Below are 8,294 nucleotides of genomic sequence, written 5' to 3'. Positions count from 1 at the left end.
ACTACATGGGGATCACTGATGCTGACAGGGTGAAGTGTGCAGTGTATATGATGAGAGGTGATGCAGCCTCTTGGTGGGAAGGTGCGGTTCGAGGTGTGAATCTACCTACATTGACTTGGATAGAGTTCAGACGCATGTTCTATGCCAAGTATTTCACTGAGGATGTGCGCAGTCGCATGATCCGGGAGTTTATGAGTCTCCGCCAGGGAGACAAGTCTGTGGTGGATTACATCACCCAATTCGAGAGAGGGTGTCGTTTCGTGCCTCTTATTGCTGACAGTGCGCCAGATAAGTTGAGGCAATTTGTGGATGGTTTGCGGGCTGACATCAAACATGACGTTCGCATGTTGGATGTCACTACTTATGAGGCGGCAGTTAGCAGAGCATTACGTTCTGAGGAAGGGAGGCGAGAGATGTAGCGAGAGCAGCAGAGTAAGAGGCAGTTTCAGCCAGGGTATCAGAGGGCGACTTCGCAGCCTCCTGCGAAGAAGCCGTATACTGGGCCGTCTAAGGGCCCGAATCAGCAGGGACAACAACAGAGGCCTCAGGGGCGTCAGCTACAGCAGCAGCAGAGGGGCGGGGCCCCTAATACTGGAGGAGTTCCGATCTGCCCGCAGTGTCAGAAGCCGCACACCGGGAAGTGTCTAGTGGGGTCCAATGTATGCTATGTGTGCAAGGAGCCAGGGCATGTTTCATATAACTGCCCGAAGAGGAAGACCACCACTGGGCGGGTGTTTGTCATGCAGGCTGAGGAGGCAGACCCAGATACCTCCTTAATCACCGGTATTTCCTAATCTTCTTCTTTTAAGAAATTTTTGAGAATTTACTTCATGATTTTAATTTGCTTGGGTTATCTGTTTGTTGGGTTAGAGTAGGATGTTCATTATTTACTCGTGTTTAATTAAGAGAAATATTTTATAACTTTTATTGGGAAAGAGTAAGTTAGTATGCGAATGTTGGGATTTTCTGCGTGCAAGGAGAATTTTAGTAGGAGGAAACTCCACGTATGCGTTGCTAGATTCAGGGGCTACGCATTCGTTTATCTCCCTGAAGTTTATCAGACGGATAAGCATTAAGCCCGAGGTTGCTGTTACCGGGTACGAGGTAACCATGTCGTCTGGACAGGTTCTTTTCTACCACTAGTGTCGCAGAGGCTTGGAGATGGATTTACAGGGGCGCACTATTAGGGCAGATTTAGTGGTCTTACCATTGACTGGATTCGATCTGATTTTGGGTATGGATTGGTTGGCAGTCAACGGAGCAGTGATTGATTTTAGGCAGAGAACAGTGAAAGTGAAACCAGAGGAGGGCGACCAGTTTGTTTTCTATGCATCTCCGAGCAGTGAGATCTCGCCTGTGATTTATTATACACGTGCGAGGAAGTTATTGAGACGTGGTTGCCAGGGGTTTCTCGCTAGTGTAGTCACATCAGCAGTGTCACCTACCAGTTCCCTAGCAGAGATAGAGGTGGTGCGTGACTTTCCAGATGTTTTTCCCGATGACGTTGCAGGAATTCCACCAGCGAGGGAAGTGGAGTTCAGCATTGAGTTGATGCCGGACACTGTGCCTATCTCTAAGGCACCGTATCGACTTGCTCCTACCGAGATGAAAGAGTTGAAGGAGCAGATCCAAGAGTTGTTGGAGAAGGGCTTTATTCGTCCTAGCTTTTCTCCTTGAGGAGCCCCAGTGTTGTTTGTGAAGAAAAAAGGATGGTAGCATGAGGCTTTGCATCGATCACCGAAGAGCTCAACAGGGTCACTGTGAAGAACAAATATCCACTGCCGAGGATTGAAGATTTGTTTGATCAGTTACAAGGAGCTTCGGTTTTCTCTAAGATCGATCTGCGATCTGGCTATCATCAGTTGAGGATCAGAGATGCATATGTGTCCAAGACTGCTTTTCGGACACGCTATAGGCATTACGAATTCTTAGTAATGCCGGTTGGATTGACCAATGCTCCAGCGGTCTTCATGGATATCATGAACCGCGTATTTCAGCCGTACTTAGATCAGTTTATCATAGTCTTTATTGATGATATCTTGATCTACTCGAGGAGCATTGAAGAGCATAGACAGCATTTGCAGACTTTGTATTTGTGGCCAGGCATGAAGAGTGATATCGCACGATTCGTATCTGAGTGCTTGACTTGTCAGCAGGTCAAGGCAGAGCATCAGCGTCCAGCAGGGTTGTTTAATCCTCTACCCATTCCAGTAGGGAAGTGGGAGAACATCACGATGGACTTTGTAGTTGGTCTTCCGAGGAGTACTAAAGGATGTACAACTATTTGGGTGATCGTGGATAGACTCACCAAGTCAGCTCATTTCTTGCCGGTGAGGACTACCTACTCCTTGACACAGTAAGCAGAGCTTTACATCAAGGAGATTGTTAGACTGCATGGCATACCTATGTCTATTGTATCCGATAGAGATCCGAGATTCACATCCGCGTTTTGGAAGAGTCTGCATATAGCATTGGGAACTAGATTATTGTTTAGTACAGCGTTCCATCCCTAGACAGATGGTCAGTCTGAGAGAGTGATCCAGGTTCTCGAGGATCTACTGAGAGCTTGTGTCATCGACTTTCAGGGCTCTTGGGAGACTAGATTGCCGTTGGTGGAGTTTACCTATAACAACAGCTTTAGGCATCTATAGGTATGACTCCTTATGTAGCTCTCTACGGGAGGATATGCAGATCTCCCGTGCATTGAGATGAGGTTGGCGAGAGGATTCTACCTGGTCCCGAGATTGTACAGCAGACTGCAGACAATGTGATTCAGATTCGGGATCGTATGAGGAATGCTCAGAGTCGTCAGAAGAGTTATGCTGATACTCGACGACGAGATCTTGAATTTGATGTTGAGGATCATGTGTTTCTGAAGATATCATCTATGAAAGGGGTGATGAGATTTGGTCGCAGAGGCAAGTTGAATCCGAGATATATTGGGCCATTTGAGATCTTGGAGAGAGTTGGCACTTTGGCATACCGTTTAACACTACCGCCAGGGCTTGCAGCAGTGCACAACGTATTCCATGTATCCATGCTTCGGAGATACTTCTCTAATCCGTCGCATGTGTTGGACTACGAGCCTTTACAGTTGCCACCCGATCTAGCATTTGAGGAGAGGCCTATACGGATCTTGGCTAGGGAGGAGCGTAGATTGAGGACGCGGGTCATACTGATGGTCAAAGTCCAGTGGTTGAATCACTCCGAGGAGGAAGCCACTTGGGAGACCGAGGCAGACAGGAGGACTCGCTACCCGGAGTTGTTCGGGTAAGTACTTTAATTTCGAGGACGAAATTCAATTTAAGGGGGGGAGAATTGTAACACCCGAAAAATTTTAATACGTAAATTCGCATGCATAATTAAGGAAAATAATTATTTAAAATTTAATTTTTGGGTTAAATGACATTTATGTGATTTATATGCATGATTTAATTTATTTTAGCATTTAACCCGCTATTTTAGAATTTATAGATTTTTTTAGGATTTTATTTAATTGATCGCGTAGACGGGACCGTGGACGGACGAGATACCAAATTTTGAGCCAAAAATATTTTATGAGTTTTACGAGCCTTAAAATATTATTTTTGGATATTTGTCAAGAAAATTTTAGTATTTAATTATATATTTATTTAAGGGTTTATTTTTAGCCAAAATTAGTCTCCTTATTGACTTTTATTAATTTTTAAAATTAGCCTATTTAATAATTTCGGGATTTGGAGATATCTTATCAGATTATTATTATTATTAGAGAGTTTTAATTATATTTTTAGGTATATTATCTAGATGCTTATTATTTTAATTATTAACCTAGTATTAAACTTAAAAAAAAAATAAACTCCTACCCTACGTGAGTCTCCTTCAGCCGACACCATCAATCATCTTCCTCTATTCCTTATTTTCTCACGTTCCCACAGCAGCAACTCAAGCCTCCATAGCCGATTTATTCAAGAAAAAAATTCGAGTTCTTCGTAGGTCCGTCGTCCCGGAGTCGTTCACGCGGTCTAGCTTCGTTTTAAAAATCAAAGGCATGTTTAATTCTTTTTCTTGAACACCATATAAGCTATATACAAGTTTTTTTTTGTCAGATTCATTGTGATTTGTACAGATTTTTACAAGTTCATACAAGATCTTGAATTTTATTCTGAAATATTACATGTTCTTGGTTTGTTTGAATGCCACACACGTTTTTCATGGCATGGGAAGGTACCAGCCTCTGGTCTACGGTTCAAGGGGTTCCTTAGGGTCCTAGGCTCGGCTTGGGTTGTGACTTGAGACTGGATTTTTGGCTAGGGGCGAGCTGGTTCAAGAGATGGCCTATGAGAGCACAGTTTAGGGTTGTTAGGAAGAAGGGTCGGCTGGCCCATGCATGGCCATGAACCAGCCGACCAGTTGCTGGGTTAGGACCGGCAGGACCCTGGGAAGGTCCTGCCGGCGGCGCTCCGGTCGGCCATGGCCGGAGCAAGGCGGCAGCAGCCCTGGAAGGGCTGCTGCTCGCGCAGAAAAAGGGAAGAGAAGGGGGTCACGGGTTGGGGAAGGGTTTTGGGCTGGGCTGGGGCTGGGTCGGGTCTGGGCGGTCCGGGTTGGGTCCGGGGTGTCTAGGGTCGGGTCAGTAGAGTCCGGGTCCGGGTTAGGTGGGCCGGGCTCGGGTATTTTTATTTTCTAATTAATTAAGAGATTAATTGGTTTTGGGCTTTTAAAATTAGTTAGGAAATTATTTGGGCCTCCAAATAATTTTATTTGGGCTTTTTAAATTATTTTTAAGTTAGCCCAATAATTTTTATGGGCTCGTGGGCCCATAGGAATTTTTGGGCCAGTCAGTGATTTTATTGGGCCAGTCCATGAGTTTATATGAGTTAATTAGTTAATGGGCCTAAATATTTTTATTTAAGCCCAATAATATTTAAGTGTTTTATTTTAGTAAAATTATAATTTTTAAAATTAATTATTTAATTATGGGCTTTAAGTTAGTTATCAGGCTTTAAGTCAGTTAAGGGGTTTAGTAGAGAGACCCGTAGTCTGGACCAACCCATGAAAAATAAATAAGTCCGAAATATATATTTAATTATTTTATGCATGAAATTCATATTTTTAGTATAAGTATATTATATTATTAAAAATTAATTAAATATATATTACGGACATATTTTCAGTGCATGCATTCATGAAAATTTTATATGATTATGATTATGTTATGTTGAGCAATAAAAATATATTTTTGGTGGAAATTGAAGTATGTGTGACATAGGGGTGGTTTTCCACCATATGATCCGGTAGTTTTACTACCATAAGGGTGGTTATCCACCATATGATTCGGTAGTTTACTACCATAGGAGGTGATTTATCACCACCATCGTACGTTGGTTTATGAGACTGATCAGTCGACACATGAGCGTCACACTTATGGATAGGACCATCTTCAGGTTTCAAATGCATTGCTCAATTATGTTATGTATGATGAAGAAAGTTATGATATATGTAAGATTTATGATTCAACATTTATGTTATGAAAAATGTTTCCATGCATGCTCATGTACATGTATATGTATTAGTATTTACGTGATGCATTATTTTTAACCTTGTTATAAAGGATTAGACATGTTGAGCCCCTAGGCTCACTACGCTTATATGGTGCAGGTGAGCATGATGAATTTGATGTAGCTCCTACCGGTGGTGAGGACGTATGAGATCACGGAGCAGTGGACCCCGTGACCGTCGCAGTTTTTAGTTTATTATGATTTAGTTTTGAAAACATGTTTTATTTTATTATTATTCTGCATATGATATTTTTCAGTAGAGTTATTTATTATTTTAAAATGATGCATGAAATATTTTTAAGAATTTATTTATTTAATATTTTTTTTAGATTATTTAATATTTAGCATTTTATTTTTATATACATATGTGTATGGGCATGTATGTATAATAGTATTATTTAAAAAAAAAAAAAATTTCCGCATTTAGATGTAGAGGATGTTTCACACCCTTTTCTCGGGAATTTTATGTTTCTATCATTCAGGCTCTCATGGCTCATGCTGAAAAAAAGTTTCCCAAGCCCAGGAGGACTTGGATCATTATGGAGCCTTGTTAGGTGACTGTCGTACAAGATTTGGCATTTCTGGCCAAAAAGGGGGAGAGAATGCACAAGATAAGGCTGGTCCATCTGGGACTAAGGACGATGAGGATGAGGACACTGAAGATCAGGAGGGATATGATACTTATCAATTTTAGGATTGATTGGTGTCACCCCATATTTTTTCCTTATCTCATCTTTGCTTTAATTTTCTGATTCTTATATCTGTTTTTGTTTTGTTCTAGTTATGTGCCTTAATTGCTTTGATATGCTTTAACTAGACTAACTACTTCTACCCCACTTATGCTCTGATATATGAATTATAGAATCCCTAAGTATCAATGTGTATGTTATCCTTGGTGTTGTCAACACGAGGGACAACACCTTCAGGGGGAGACTTAAAATTCAGGGGGAGAAGTGTTTTAAACTCAGGGGGAGTTTATGTTTGAATTGTTTGTGCAGGTTTTGTCCAAAAAAGCAAAAAGGGGGAGATTGAAAGGAATATTAATTCCTTGAAAATTTTTTCCTTAAGCGTGCTAATTAGAATATTGAATTTTGCCTTCTAGACAAAAGATTTGATTTGAAATGGTTAAATATTCTATGATCTCGATAATATATTTAGGATAGATATTTAACTTAATTATATCTTGATATCGAATTGAAAGGATTTATGTTTATATTATCAAGATATGATTTGATATGATAGGCTAAATATTTATATGTTATTATCGAAAATATTGAGATAGATATTTGTCTAGATTAAATATTATCTTGATAAGGAATTATTGTGTATTATTGTTATCAAATATTATCAAGATAGTATTATTTATATTTAAAAGAGTTTTGTTCCTAAAAAAGATTTATTTCCTTATTGTGTAGGACTCTACAAGAAAATCCCTTTTATACGTGAAAGCTAATCTATAAAGAGGGAATTTTGCGCACAAACAAGAGTACACTTCAGAGGAGAATTCAGAGAGCTTTCAGAAAAAATCACATTGAAGAATTCAAAGATTCTGAAGATATTTTGTAGTCGTCGTTACTAAGTGTTCCCGTGCTGCCGTTCGTGTTGAAGACATCAGAGACAACACTGTGGGAACTGTGCTGTTGAAGATCTTTACTGTCTCTTCAAATTTAGGCTACGGGAGTTGCATCTGATTTTTTTTATATTCTAATTGTATTTTAGGATGCAAATGTGATTTCTCAACTTGTTGAGAAATTTAGGATTTAATGATTTTTCGTAAAATCACTAGGATTATCGTTGTAAGACTGATCTTACGTTTACTGGTGATATTTAGCCCTAAGGCACCCGCACGAGTTTTTATACTCGTGCAAAATTAATTTCTTGTGTTATTTATTTTTGTTTATTTTCCGCTGCCCTGTGTTGTCGTTGATGTTGTGACATCGCAGACAACACTGACTCTTTATTTTAACCTACAATTAACAATACGATTTCTGTCAAAGGGCATCACAATGTTATATTATAAGTGAAATGATTTTGCTTCACAATGACGTTAATTTGCGAATGACTAAAGAGTCAAGACTAAGACACAGAGCTCAGCTAACCCACCTAATCCATATACACAATAAAAGAGGGGATCGAGTTAATAAAATTTTCACCACCAAATGGAGTAACTAATTTGGTGGGGCTTTTAGTGGATATTCAATACGAGATATTAAATCTACTTTATTAGACACTTTATGGTTCAAAATATCGGACATTAGTTGATTAATTTAACATTTGGTGTGAATTTCGCAAAGCATTAAAGTCGTAAATTATTATATTATGTATATATTAATTTATCATATTTGTATCATACGTCATTCACCGTCTCATTCAACGATGAAAGTAAATTTTATTACTTGCTAATATTTAACATGCATATTATGCTGCCGATGAGACGTTAGCTATGGCTAAGGCTGAGGTCCTAAAATCAATTGACCTCAAGATCGATTATCATTGATTGCAGGTAGTTTTTTTAATTTATTTTGGTAGATTTAAAAGGTTTTTTATAATTTTTTTACTCGAGATGAGCAAGTCTCAAATTCACGCTCAAGTCTCATCTATAATGCAAACAATTAATTTATATCTTTGTAATCTGGATCATGCACGGTACATTCTCACATTTTTTTATTTTTTTTTACTTTTTTCAAAGAAAACTTATATATTATGCTAATGGATATGATATGAGAAAGAAACTTATGCAGTGAAATCCAGTTCAAC

Source organism: Henckelia pumila, unplaced genomic scaffold (assembly GCF_033568475.1).
Source record: "Henckelia pumila isolate YLH828 unplaced genomic scaffold, ASM3356847v2 CTG_461:::fragment_3, whole genome shotgun sequence".
Taxonomy (NCBI): Eukaryota; Viridiplantae; Streptophyta; class Magnoliopsida; order Lamiales; family Gesneriaceae; genus Henckelia; species Henckelia pumila.
Note: the sequence above shows the minus strand (reverse complement) of the source record.